The following is a 15,078-nucleotide window of genomic DNA, read 5'->3' on the forward strand; positions in this document are numbered from 1 at the left end:
TGCCCCAAAAGGGTGTCTGCTTTTAGAAAAGGAAATATTCTAATAAAAAGACACCCTTAACAGGAGATAAACTGGAGTATGGATTTCCACTATAATTCTTGCATTGTCATTGAAGTATATGATTCTAAAAGAAATTAGGGCCTTTCTAGTGTATTGATTTATTCACATATTTTTCTTGTTTCTTTTTAAAATAAATGCTTAGTATATAATAATTTGTGAGTCTGTTTGTTTTATTTTAAAGCAAGTGGAGAGGAACCCCTCTGTTGATGGGCCCACCAGAAAAAAAAAATCTCAGGAGAAAGATTTGCGATGGTTTTTCCCAGAAGATCTACTTTGAGAATCACTATTGGGCCCCCATGTGGGTGGCCTGGTTCCGAGAAAGGTGATCAATTACATTCCTGGTCCTGATTTTGTTGTGTGTCCTCCACAGATGATGTCATGTTGTTACTGCTACTCCTCTGGCTATTTGACCAATGTCTGTCAGGTTTCTAGATAACGTGTTTCCATAGCCTACGCCTTCTGCCTTGGATGGGTATAAGTCGGTTGCTAACATCAAAGTGTCATAGAGCTGTTGTGTTACAACGTGAGAGACTCCAAATGGCAAGGGGCCAGTGCTTGAAGTTTTCAGACACTTTCTGTGATGCTGAGCTGGAAGGAGGGCACATGTCCTTGCTCCTTCCCACTCATGACTGGATTTTAGGTTCTTTCCCAGTATTCAGAGTGTCAGGGAGAGGGAGGGGAACTAGCAGCAGTGCATATGAAAGCTTGTTAGAAATGCAAAACCACAGGCCCGACCAAAGGCCTACTGAATCAGAATCTGTACTGTAACTAGATCTCCAGTTGACTTACGTGCACACTCCATTTTGCAAAGTGCTTCTCTACTTTACCAAAGGATCGGTTCATATGGTCTTTTCTTACCCCATACCTTTGCCCTATCCCTTTAAATCTTTCCAAGGATTCTTCACTATTCAATGTAATTACATAATACATCTTAGATTCTGCCTTTTCTACTGGAACAGGAAGTCAGGATTGAGGAAAGGCAGCACAAAAATAGGACTATTATGAAGTAAGCCTCAGACATTCCGATTTCTTCATATTAAAAATCTACTCATAATGAGAATTAGTCTAGCTGAAATTACTGGCTAAATACAATACTTAATAATAATAACAATAATAATGTTCTTAAGTGAAATAAAATTAGACACTCTTTTAACCTCTGCATTTCTGTAGTTTGTGCTTTTGTTGGTGTCATAATTATTATTACATTGGGAAGAATCATACTGATTTAAAATCTGATGAAAATAAGGAATAGATGCTGAGGTCTTAGGAAAGATTCTTCGAGTGAATGCCCTCAGCGATAATACAAATGCCCCTTCTTTTCTCTTGTTGAAACTGGGTGTCATGGTAATTTTTGCATCACGTGTGTCTGTGGCACCAAAGGCCTGGGTTCTTCTGGGGAATGTCACAGGTCTGTTGGTTCAGGCCACATTCAGAATTCTGGGACAATCTCTTCATTTGACTACCCTAGAGTAACAACGATAATAGTGATAACAGCTTAAATCTCTGCAAGCACGTTATATTATGTGTGCTGAAAGGTTTATGAAAAGAAAACAAAACTAAGAACTATTCAATAACAGGGAAATAGGCAAAGTATAGTATTCTGACACCCCACAATAAAAAAAAGTGGTCCCTGTATGCTAATCATTATTAGTTACTTGGCATACATTATCTCCAGTTCTCATGTCTAGGAGCTATTATTCTTATTTTAGAGTTAAAGAAAGTTAGAGAAATTTCAAAACTGTTCTTAAGATCATGCAAATAATAAATGATGGAGCTTGTATTCAAACTGTAGTCTATACTTCCCACAAACAGGCATTTATCTAAGCTCTACAATTCTTCATCACTTGATATACGATATACAATGAGTAATTACCTTTTAAGGTAACAGGGGAAGGCAGCTACTTCCAGTGGACTCCTACAGTACCCTTCATCCCTGAACTACAGATCCACTGAGGGCCCTGGCACTGCTGGCTAATAGAAAAAGTCTGAATGAAGTCCAGGATCATAGTGATCCCAGGTCTCCAAAGGTCCTGCTTGCATTGCCCAAGGGGAGCTTGTGTTCATTTGGCAATTTGTTTTCATAGCTACAGTTACTTTTAATCAGTGCTGCTATTATTCTATTTCCTTCAGGATTTTTCTCTATCATTGGTCTCTCTCGTGTTTATATTCCTCCCCTCTCTCAGCCCTCTTCTCTTGTTATGGGCATACTCAAGTCTCATCCTAAAAAAGCAATCAACCACTAGCAACAAGAAATGTTTCTTGACTCTGATTCTCCTTCCTACGGTTGCTCCACTCTTATACCCTCTTCTGCCTCTTGACAGAGTGGCTGCCTCACTTACTATCTACAAATCATTATTTTTCATTTACTTTTGAATCAATTGCTGCCTGGTTTTCTCTTCCTCCACTCACTGAAACTAATTGAACTATTTCCAGCAAGTTTCATGATGCTGATACCCAACAGCCTTTTTGCTGGAGGAAAATGGAAATATAAATGACATTTTATATTGGAGGAAAAGGGAATATAAATGACATTTGTGGAACACATCCTGTGAGTCATCTTTCTGCAATGTCCTTTGTCTATATTTTCTTATCTAACCCTCACAGTAACCCTGTGATATTTTAAAAAATCAATATTATTATTATTTAAAACTCAGGAATAGGTTCAGACCATTCCATTAAAATAAGGTAGAGACCTGACTCAAACCTAGTTCTGTCTGACTCGAAATTTCATGTTATTTTATTATACAAAGTGTAAACCAACCAACCAACAAACAAAAAAGGTCTAAGCCACCACACTGCCCGCCCAGCCATCTGAATGGACCCCTCCTCTTGGCCAAGGGCTTTCCAAAGTTAACCTGAAAAACTTGTTCAGGCCATGATGGGAAGGGGGAGCCAGACATGCCTCATTATACTTTCCTGCCTTTTGGAATTACTGATAGAACAGACTCTTTAAGTCTGATAGGAAATATTCACAATCTATTCTCCCTCAGTCTGCTACCTGGAGGCTTTATCCGCCTGATAAAACCTTGATCCCCACAACCTCTTATTGTAACCCAGACATTCCTTTCTATTGATAATAACTTTTAACCAATTAATTGCCAATTAGGAAATCTTTCAATCTGTCTATGACCTGGAAGCCCCCACTTCAAGTTGTCCTGCCTTTCCGGATTGAACGAATGTAACTCTTACAGGTATTGATCGATGTATTATGTCTCCCTAAAATGTATAAAAGCAAGCTGTACCCTGACCACCTTGGCCACATGTCAGGACCTCCTGAGCCTGTGTCATGGGTGTGTCCTTAACCTTCCCAAAACAAACTTTCTAAATTGCTTGAGACCTGTCTCACATGTTTTTGGGTTCAAAAGGGAAAAAAAAGAAATAGAAGCAAGGAGTGGAGGAGAGAGAGAGAGGGAGAGAAAATGAGAGCGAGAATGGAAAGAAAAGGAAGAGGGGAGGAAAGATTTAAATCCAGCACCTGTAATCCCAGCACTTTGGGAGGCCAAGATGGGCGGATCACGAGGTCAGGAGATCGAGACCATCCTGGCTAACACAGTGAAACCCTGTCTCTACTAAAAAATACAAAAGATTAGCCAGGCGAGGTGGCGGGCGCCTGTAGTCCCAGCTACTCGGGAGACTGAGGCAGGAGAATGGCGTAAACCTGGGAGGCAGAGCTTGCAGTGAGCTGAGATCCAGTCACTGCACTCCAGCCTGGGTGACAGAGTGAGACTCTGTCTCAAAATAAAATAAAATAAAATAAAATAAAATAAAATAAAATAAAATAAATAAAAATCCAGCAAAGTTTTTCTACAAGTGAATCAAATTGACCATTAGATAAATTTCATTGCTATTATTACCTTTTAATTTTATTGTACAGGAATATTTTATTTCAGGATTGAAAGTGGAACATAGAATTGGGAATAAAATATAATACTAGTAATAAAAGTTACTTATGTTCCAAAAGTAGCATACTTAATGGAAAGGCTTCCGATCCTCTGTTAAATTATGTTTTCTATAGAAATGAAGGCTGCAGCTGGGGTATCTACTTGCTAATACTGCCACCATGCCCAAGTTTCTGAGGGATTTGTTCATGCACAAGAAACTAGGATATGGGGCGGATAGCGAATGAACACTAATTTGTGTGTGCTATTTAAGTTTTTTTGAAATTATTCAAATTTCTCTGGCCTAGAAACCAGGACAGAATCTCAGGACAGATGGCTTGGTAATGAGTTTTTCACCTCTTTTGGCTGCCAAACAATTTGGAAATTGCACTCGTCCAGGTCCCTGTCAATGCAGTTCGGCACTTCAACTTGAAGACGAGTCTGACACCAAGAAGTTGTCATCAGCAGCAGCTAATGCTTAGTAAGTGAGGCACATCAAGTGTCATGAAAACGGAAAGACAAAAATTCTGTTCTGGTTATTGTAACTCCTTAACAAGTTTGGGGTGCAACTGAACTTCTGCATTGAGTTAGTTCAACTTATATCTGCATTTCAGACTTCACTCTTAGCTTGAAATTCAATACTATTTATCAGATTATCTATTGGACAATTTTTACTTGGGTGTCATGCAGACACTTCAAAGTACACAGGCTCAAAACCAAACCCTTAATCTTTCCCAAAAAAACCCCTCCTGCTCCACCGCTTCCTGTCTCAGTAGTCTCAGTGAATATTAACATTATCCAACCAGCCAGTGACTCAAGCCTGGAAACCTTCTTGACTATTCCCCTTTCTCCCTCCATCACGTCTAATTACAGACACTTCCTAAACATCTCCTGAATCTGCCCACTTCTCTCCAACCCTATCACCATCACAATCTTTAGACCATCTTCAATTAATTTTGAACCACACTTGGTGTAGCTCCCTGACTAAAGGCCATCAGCCTTGCCCTTCTCTGCCCAGTCCATTTTCTCTGTGGAGCTAGTGTGGTACATTATATCAGATTGTGCCATTGCCCTGCTGAAAACTTCCCCAGACTTTCCGCTGGCTGAGGGATGAAGTCTAAACTCCTCAATATGGCTCAGATGGCTCCCTCCCCAGCACCAATTTTTTTTTTTTCCAACCAGTCAGTCATTAAGTCAGCAAGTACTTACTGAGTGCCTGTTCTGTGCCAGACCTTGCTTTAGGTCCTAGGGATACAGCAATGAACAAAATAGTCACTGCCCTTAAGAAGCTTCCATGCTAGCAGGAAGAGACATGATAAACATGGCAACCAACAATTGTGTAAGCTTAGGTGCTGGCAAATACCAGAAGGGAGATATTTGTGTGTGGTGCCTCCTATAAGCTTTTCTTTATCCCACCTAAACTAAGTTAGATGCTTTGGACATGTGCTCTTCTGTAAGCACTGTGTCATCACACTTTAGCACCTCTGTGTTATTTCTTGTTTGATTGCCTACCTTTTATGCTGGATCACCATAGGTTTGGGGAGGGCAATGATTCATTCTAGATACCATCATAGCCTAATGACTAGTTATTGCCTAGCGAATGTCAGAGGCTTAGTAAATGTTTGTGAAAGGAATGTTACCTCTTAAGTATGAATTAATTGGTAGGCTGTTATCTGATTGGGTAAATTAAAATATATATGGCTAAATTAAAAAATTGGGTGAAAATTAAAAGTTATAGTTCTTCTGAAATTCACACCTGTTCGGATACCTGCAGACCTATGTGCACTATATTGAACTTTCAAACACACAAGTTGATCAAACTTATTTACTTCAAGTCACCCAATTCTTACAGATTATAAATTTTATGTATTACTGATTTTGAAGTTTTTCTTCTCATTTGCTAAGAAAGCCAGATTAAGAAAGAACTTTGTTTGGAACATTGCAATGTGGAGAAATATGCTCTGAAATCAAAACATTGCAAGGAAAAAACATAGATGGCTTTTGTGTCATTTTAGTTAAAGAAACAAAAAAGTGGGTAGAATAGCATAATCATTTTAGCAATCGTATGCTGCTATCTTCTGTTTGTTTGATACATTTACCTTTGCAAGATTTATACCTATTACTCTGTTATATCAAATATTAAGTTCTTGCCAGGATGGATAGAATGATGGTACGCCCTTCTAATGGGAAATGGAACAAGCACACTCTCTTCCATCTTCAGGCTCTTCAGAGAAGAACATGTATACCTGTGCTCGCCATAAGGCCAAACAAATCACAACAAATAATATCAGCCTGAATAAAATTTGGATTGACTTTATATGCTTTTAAAAGAAACAGTTTGTCCCACCCTTAAAAAAAAAGTATTTGGTTACATAATTTTGATGATTTTGTTCTGTTTGGATGAAAGAAACTTCCGGGGAGAGTTCGAGTTCTAAGTCCTTTATCATTCTCCTCTTAAGATCTCACAAAATCTTATGCTTTTACTGTGGTTGTCTAGGGTGTGTACCAGAGTTTCTGGAAAAAAATGTTAGCTTTCAAAACAATCTTGACACATAGAACCTACAAGAATAGCTGTCTTGATTTCTCTGTCTCTCTCTCTCTCTTTCTCTGTGTGTGTGTGTCCGTGTGTGTGTGTGTTTTAACTAACTACCCTTCCTCACCGAGTCCATTGCTTGCAAATATTCCAAGATATATACCTATAGTTTGAAATCAGTTGCTTGGTTTCCAGATGAAAATAGTTGCAGACAGAATGCAGCACAAGTGATGTGGGAAAACTGAGCTTTGGGATTAAGAGCCACTAGACCAGGATATTTTTCTCAGTGGTCCTCTCTTCCTATTTATTTATATTTTCATTTCACATCATGTCCTTACTTAGAATTTACCTCTTGAAACTCTCAGTTTCAAACTAACTGAGAACTTGGTACTGGTTTCTTTAGTATTGCTAGTTTAACTGGTGTATTGTTTTGTAGAAACTCTTACTCGTGTACAGACTTAAATATAAAAATTCTTACTGCAAATAGAAATCCTTCTGCACACTTCACAACTTCTCAATCATTACAATGCACTGATAGTTCTCTTAGTTTTCATGTTATGTAGTCCATATTCCATTCCGTAGCTTAAAACATGAGTGAAAAAATGAGTGGTCAGAAGTACGTGGCCTGGAAAGATGTCTGGGTAATGAATTCTGGGAACCAATATGGCAGTCCAGCTTCACAGACTCTGAGGTCTCAATTGTTTAAAAAGAGAAAAGATAAAAATTGCCCAAATCTCAATTACCTATTACAACATGGAAAAACTCACACAGCATGCCACTGGCAAAACTCAGAAACAGCTTCCCAAGTGTGGAAACACATAAAGCAAAACATTCTTTCTTTATAGTAACTATTTATTCTCAGAGCCTTGCACATTTATTATGAAAACCAAATTCAGTTCCCCTAAGGGGCAAGAAAGAACTACTTCCTATTGCATAAATTTATAGAATTATAATAGCAAATATTTAAAGCCTTGCAATTTGTTCCTTGGGTAGCATTATATCGTCCTCTTCTGGGTTACGCAATTCTGCCTTGGCCTTTCAAACACAGAAACATTTTACCCTTGACACAATTTGGAATTTGGAACTGCCTGTGAAAACATGAATAACTTCATTTTTCCATTTGAAAAGTCCCTAAGCACAAACTGATAAATTCTCAAAGAACTTCAGTGCAGAGTTTGCAGGCTAGCATTTCAAATGCCAAGACCTATATTCAAAGTGCTTGAATTGCCAGAAAAAACACAGCTGTTAGTCCCTATCTCAGGCAATCTGTACACCATCTTTTAGGCTGGGGAGATTGTAAATGAGCTGAAGGCTAGAGGCAAATCTTAGAAGAATCAAAATCAGCACTGAAGGGACACCTATCCAAGATAAAAATATATTACGTTCTAAATATTAGCACTAACTCAGAATATCAGAAGTTTTAAATTATTGTTTATTTTGAAAGTGTCCCTCTCCTTTACCACCAAAAAAAGGGTCACAGGATCCATTAGCCAGAAATTTCCTCCTGACCTTCAGTTCTACTTTTGATAAATGTTCTTGTGTCTTGTTTTAGCTATTATTTAAAGGATTATGGTGGCCTAGAAACTAGCCACTGCAGTGATTTTATGGAGTTGTCAATGGAGAAGATCTCATGAGGTCAGAGTAGCTGTGACAGAGACAGTCTCTGACATTTTCATAAACTAAATTGAATTCTTGGCATAATCGGAGCTTGGACAGCATGAGTGTCCAGCCTTGCTACCCCTTAGCTGTATACATTCTGCTTTAATTTCTAGCCAAATAATGTGATAGAATAAAGTGGGCTTATTCAGCTGGGCTTTAGTTATGACTTGAGATACAACAAAGTGCACAAATAATAAAGGATTTTGTTTCTGGAGACGTGAAAAGCATCTTTGCATTTTCTCAGTATGTTCGACACCTCCATGGGTTTGTTCAGATTTTGACAGGCTGGCTGCTGCAAAGATAAGATAAGCTCTGGGTTATGTGTAATTTCCTATGCACAGACCCTAGCTACAGCCTTTTCCTACCCTTGGTCTGACCCTCTAGTGTGTTAGGATATTCTCACGAGAAACTCTGTCTTAGATTTGCTGGAATCTTTCTGGAATCAAAACCAATTGGTTACTTACATTCTTTCATTTTACCAACATTTGCAACATTTGCCGAATATACCTACCTTATGTCAGTCTTTTACATGTGTGTACATATATATGTGTGTGTATGTGTGTGTGTGTGTGTGTGTGTGTGTGTATATGGAGAGAGAGAGGGAGAGAGAGAGACGGGGTCTCGCTATGTTGCCCAGGCTGGTCTCCAACTCCCGGGCTCAAGCGATCCTCCTGCCTTGACTTCCCAAAGTGCTGGGACTACAGGGGTGAGTCACTGTGCCCGGATCTACATGCATGTATTAATTCATATTCACAATTTCTATCTGGCAGGTGAAAAAATGAATCCAGAGATTTAAGTAACTTGTCCAAGGTCACACGACTAATAAACGTTTTGCCAAGATATAAATTTATGTTCTCTGAAACTCTGAAACTAGGTGCCTGTCTTCAGTTTGAGATGCCTTAAGCTAACACAGTGGTGGATGCATATCACAATGGAAGCCATGTGTCTACTGAACCAATGGGATCAGTGATGTAATATGGTCCAGTGAGTGCTCTCAAGGACCTGTTCTGCACTTTCTCTGTGATGTGAGATTGTGTGAATGCTGATGATGTAAAAATTTGATCAATAATGTACCAAAGTGGTCTTTCCATTTCAGAAGATATATCAATTTCAATCCCTATTAATATCAAATATCAAAGATCTGGTGTTCCACAGTTCTCAGGAGAATTATAACCCACACCTAAAAATACACATCATCTAATTTAGATTTAATGATCTTCTTCCTAACTTCTTGTTACCAACCACTTTATTAAACATAATGAATGGCTTCTCTTAGGACGATCCTTTTTTCAGGATGCATATAACACTGAGACTGTCTCTTCTGGCAGTTGCAGCTGTGATTTTAATTGGCTTCATGCCACTCTGTTCCAAGCCTCAAGGCCTTCTCATGAAAGCCATAGAACTATTTAAGTACAAAAAGATCTCAGAGATCACCTAGTCCCAAAGTCTCAAACTGACAACTCCCAGGCCGAAGCTGCCTCAATTGTATGTTGTTTGTTCTCCACAGTAATGACCCAAATCAAGTTCTTACACCTTTTTGAATTGGTTGCCAAAGTTTCTAAGTGGGTATATTTCAAATGAAAAATCTATATGTTGGGCTTCTCTTGAAAATTTGGAATATGAGGCAGCACTGGGCCTGTCTTTCGGTGTGGGAGACACCAGCCATGGTAGCAGGTACTCCTGTAGGTGCGGCTGAGCTTGTAGTGTGAGGCCACCCTGGTACTCCCCTGTGGGCTGGCAATACTCTTGTCTGTTGGCGTTGGTCACTGTGTTTGTATTATTTTTTTCTTGTAGGATTAAGAAAGAAAAATATTTCTGACTCTGTCAGAAATAAGAAAAAAATATAATTTGAGAAGGTTTCATGTTAAGAAAAAATGTTAAAAAACCCAGAAGAGAGTAAGTTTCTTTTTTTTTCTTTCTTTTTTCTAGACAGGTTCTTACTCTGTTTTCCAGCCTGGAGTACAGTGGTGCGATTTCAGCTCACTGCAACCTCCGACTCCCGGGTTCAAGAGATTCCCGTGCTTCAGCCTCTTGAGTAGCTGGGATTACAGGCAAGTGCTATGACACCCAGCTAATTTTTGTATTTTCTGGTAGAGATAGAGTTTCACTATATTGGCCAGGCTGGTCTCGAACTCCTGATCCACTCGCCTTGGCCTCTGAAAGTGCTGGGATTACAGGCATGAGCCACCATGCCCGGCCATTATTTTGAAGATATAAATACAGACATCCAAAGAGATTAAGTGGCTTTGGGTTTATAATTTTAGGCCATAATTGGTGTGAAGGTTTTTTCAACCATTTTGTATAGTGCTTGGCATGTAGGAGATAACAAACATTTGTTGAATTAGTTCGTGGGTTGAAATTAGGGAAAAAATGATCTTAATGTTGTGAAATGTTTTAAGGAAAGAAGATAAATTAAGGCATGGTATTAAAGAATTTATGTAAATTCAAAATGGGCACAAATATTGTAGGGTGCAAGCATTATTTTATTTGGGCTTCAGAGTCAGCTGAATCTTTCCTCTTAGAAAGTACTTAACCAAGAAGGCCTTTTACCATCTCCCATGTCTGTCAGGCATGTATTTTATCCAAACTACTGTAGAATTGTGCTAGAATATATCTCAATTAAAATATTAAGTTAGGAAAAATGGTTATGAAAAAAGGCTCTCTCTCCTTTCCACCTATCTTTCTCTCTTTCTCTCTCTCTCTCTCTCTCTCTCACACACACACACACACACACACACACACACACACACAGAAATATGCTCAGAAAAATAGTCGGCCTGCAAAATTTGATTTTAATTATTCATATTTTTCAAGGTCACATCTTTTTTGTGTTCTTCTATTACTATATTATAAGACATAAATATTTCTTAGATTAAAATAACTGTTTCCTTCCTACACATAAACACTAACAGAGCAGGATAAATTGAAAACATGAAGACATAGAAAAGAGAACCCTATTGTTGCACCTAACTTTTTTTCAATCCAAATGAAGTACAGAGGCTAGCTATTTAAGGTACCACTATCTTGAAAGGATATGGATCCATTCCTTACCTTGTGAAATCACGCAAATGTTCAACCCAAACTCCTTTCCAAGTTCTCCAGACACAGTTGTTCTACACCTATAAGGGAGTGAGGGGAACTTCTACACATGCAGAGTTTCTAGAACTTGGTGTGAGTTCTCAATATTTTTCATTATCCTCCAAATACTTTGTAGGCTTCTGTGATAATTATTATTATCATTTTAGAGACAGGGTATCCTTCTGTTACCCAGACTGGAGTGCAGTGGTACAATCACTACTCACTGCAGCCTCCAACTCCTGGGCTCAAGTGATCCTCCCGCCTCAGCTCCCTGAGTAGCTAGGGCTATGGATACACATCATCATGCCTGGCGGGTTTGTATATTTTTTGGTAGAGATGGGGTCTTGTTATGTGGCTCAGACTGGTCTCACACTCCTGACCTGAAGCTATCTTTTTGCCTTGGCCTCCAAAAGTACTGGGATTACAAGCATGAGCCACCACACCCAGCCCTGACTTCCGTGATTATTGTTTCGTTCAAAGGAAAAGATTCCACAATAACAGTTGTGCTTAAAAATCATTCACAATAGGGCCAGGTGCAGTGGCTCATGCCTGTAATCTCAGCACTTTGGGAGGCCAAGAGAGGAGGATTGCTTGAGCCCAGGAGTTCAAGACCAGCCTGGGTAACCTAGTGAGACCCTGTCTCTATAGAAAGAAAAATGACTCACAATCTTTCTTCATCATCAGGAAGTTGTTTTTCCTGTTCATCCTAGATATTGCATGGGTACATTTACAACCATTTCCTCTGTCTAGTTAGGTTAAATAGAAAACTACTGAGTTTGTGCACGCACGGGCTCTTGAGGCAGCACATCTTGGTAAGAGCTCAGGGCTGGCTCATCCACTCTGCCCTGCACCCCCTTGCACTATGTGCTTACATTTGATCAAATTACTTAACTTCTCTAAGCCTCTCTTTCCTCATCTGTATCATGAGAATAATGATACTAGTAACACCTACTGTTTTAGGCGAGTTCCCTGGGAAATAGATTCTGAGGTAGAGATTTGCATGCAGGGGGTTCGGTGTGGATGCCTTGGAATCCACATCTGTGGGAATAAAGGAAGCAGGATTCGGTAGAGCTGGGAATTGAACTACAATGCAGTGCCCACGAAAGCCCCAGCTGATCCCATATGGCATTGAGGAGCTAAGAGGGCCCTTTAGAGTCGCCCACCTGAGGCAAGTGGGCTGGACCTTTAAACCCTGGGATCAGTCAATGAGGGAAGAAAACCAACGCTGAGTGACAGCTGAGTGCAATTCCTGGAGAGTAACGCAGCCAGCAACATTGCTGGGAGCCGGGGAATGAGAGGCTCAGTTTTTCAGAGGCGATCTGGACAGCGCACCGTGTACCTGTTACTCCTGCCTGGGAGGATTGAGTGAGATGATTCATAAACATCATTTTTCTACAGGGACTGGCACACAATTTGTTATAAATATTACTGATAGATACTTACTGAGCATTCACTATTTGAAAATGCTAGAAAGACACTGGAGACACTTAGGAAAGTACAAAAATCAATCAGGAATGCACTCTTCCTGAAAAGATCACAGTTGAATGGGAAGACACAAACTAGAGGCTGTGGTCAGTCCTACCCTCCTGGTCATCGCATATGCTCTTTGTAATATTCCCTAATTTCCAAATGGATACCAGATATGTTTTGTAGCTTTCAAAGTGATTTTTAAAAGTGTATTCCTGCTCTTCAGCATCTTGTGGTTTTTCATTGGAGAGTCAAGAAATATGTGCATGAGAGAACTTGATAACAGTACAACATAGGGTTAAGTATAAAAGTGTGTGACGATGACCCTAACTAGTGACAGGGGCCTAGCCTGAGAGAGAGTGTGGGTGCTGGAGTAGTCAGGAGGGCTTCGTGGAGGAAGGGATTTGACCTGGATTTTGTCAGACAAATGGACTTTGGATAGGTGGAGAGAAATGAGGGAACTCCAGACCCAAGAAGGTCATAAGGCAGGGGTCTGCCCATGCCTGCGGGTGGTGAGGGAGGCAGCAGGATGGCAGTGGAGGTTTTACATTGACACTGACCACTCAATGCACCTCTGCAAACTGGTGGAATCAGATTACTTCTGTGACAGATTGGGGCATTTATGTCTGATCCTACCAGCACTCTTTAGAATTTTTCAGTGACAAGGATGAAACCTTGTAACAAGGAGGTCGATCTGGGGTATCGAAAATGAGCTATAAAGGAAAATTAGCATTTATAGAGCACCTCCTGGGTAATCTTTTCAATGTCTTCTATTAGTATTACCATGTAAGCCAGGCGACAGATACTGAAGCTGAGACTAGAGACTGAGATTGGAGACCCAGATATCAATGCTTTGTGAGGCAATTTTAGCAAAAAGATGATTTACACAGAGGAGAAAGCATAGACTTTGGACCCAGACTGATAAGGCTCAAATCATGGTTCCACTACTTACAGGACATGTGACCTTGCATAAATGCCATAACCTCCCTGTGCCTTTATGTTTCTATCTGCAAAATGAAAACAGTAATTCCCATCTTACAGACTTGTCGGGACAAAATGATAATTTAATACAATATGTATTGAAGTTGCTTACTAGACTTATAGATGTTTGATAAATGATATTATCAGGATCAATCTTATTATTATGCCCATGTCAAGAGCTTCATCTATCTTCTTTTTAAACTTGTATTTTGGATTTGTCTCTGTTTGCCTGGGAATTCACAGTGCTTAAAATAAAATATAGTATTTAAATTCCACTCTTAAGGTCTAATTGTAGAGCTTTACCATGATTTCTCTTAAGTGTCAGAAGGAACAAGGCTGATGTTAACTTGTATCTTTTGTTGGTAGATGAAAGTGCCTTGATGAAAGGTCACGGATATGAGGTGTCATCCTTTAAATTTCAAGTCCATACTCATTATGCCACCTTTTATTTTTTCAGGTCTCAAAGTATTTTCTAGACCAGACCATTCTGCTGTTGACATCTCTGATGGAAAGCCCCACTAGATGTCTTTGCCCGGACTTTTCCTTCTTTTTCACCTCATCTTATGCCCTGCAGAGGAGTAGAGCCTAGTGACCAGGAGGAGACCTGCAGGTTAGGAGCTATGTCCATTAAAATTAGCAAAGATTAGGCCGGGTGCGGTGGCTCACGCCTGTAATCCCAGCACTTTGGGAGGCCGAGGTGGGCGGATCACAAGGTCAGGAGATCGAGACCATCCTGGCTAACAGTGTGAAACCCCGTCTCTGCTAAAAATACAAAAAATTAGCCGGGCGCAGTGGCGGGCGCCTGTAGTCCCAGCTACTCGGGAGGCTGAGGCAGGAGAATGGCGTGAACCCAGGAGGTGGAGCTTGCAGTGAGCTGAGATCGCGCCACCGCACTCCAGCCTGGGCGACAGAGCGAGACTCCGTCTCAAAAAAAAAAAAAAAAAATCAGCAAAGATTACATAAAATTAAACATTCTGGTCCTCAGTTGCCAATAACCACATTTCAGATGTTCACACTAGTGGCCCCTGTATTAGGCAAAACAGATTTGGAAAATTTTGACCATCACTCAAAAGTTTTTTTGGACAGCACTGTTCTAGAGTCAAATGGAATGAGTGATCGCTGTATTGCCCAAGCTGGAGTGCAGTGGTGCCATCTCAGCTCACTGCAATCTCCACCTCCCGGGTTCACGCAGTTATCCTGCTTCAGCCTCCCAAGTAGCTGGTATTACAGTCACGCGCCACTGTGCCCGGCTAATTTTTGTATTTTTAGTAGAGACGGGGTTTCACCATGTTGGCCAGGCTGGTCTAGAACTCCTGACCTCCAATGATCTGCTCACCTTGGCCACCCAAAGTACTGGGATTACAGGCGTGAGCCACTGCACCTGGCCTGAAGTTGAGTTATATCTTTAACACTCACTGTCTA

General features: G+C 40.1%; 1 long non-coding RNA gene across 1 annotated transcript in view; it reads left to right on the plus strand.

Moving 5' to 3' along the window:
- LOC105492141 (uncharacterized) overlaps positions 1-10,175 on the plus strand; it is a 46,653-nt gene extending 36,478 nt beyond the window's left edge. Inside the window, exon 4 of the long non-coding RNA XR_011608587.1 lies at positions 10,060-10,175. This is a non-coding gene — a long non-coding RNA (uncharacterized lncRNA). The remainder of the gene's footprint in view (positions 1-10,059) is intronic.
- The last annotated feature ends 4,903 nt before the right edge of the window (positions 10,176-15,078 follow it).

This window comes from Macaca nemestrina, chromosome 10, assembly GCF_043159975.1.
Source record: "Macaca nemestrina isolate mMacNem1 chromosome 10, mMacNem.hap1, whole genome shotgun sequence".
Taxonomy (NCBI): Eukaryota; Metazoa; Chordata; class Mammalia; order Primates; family Cercopithecidae; genus Macaca; species Macaca nemestrina.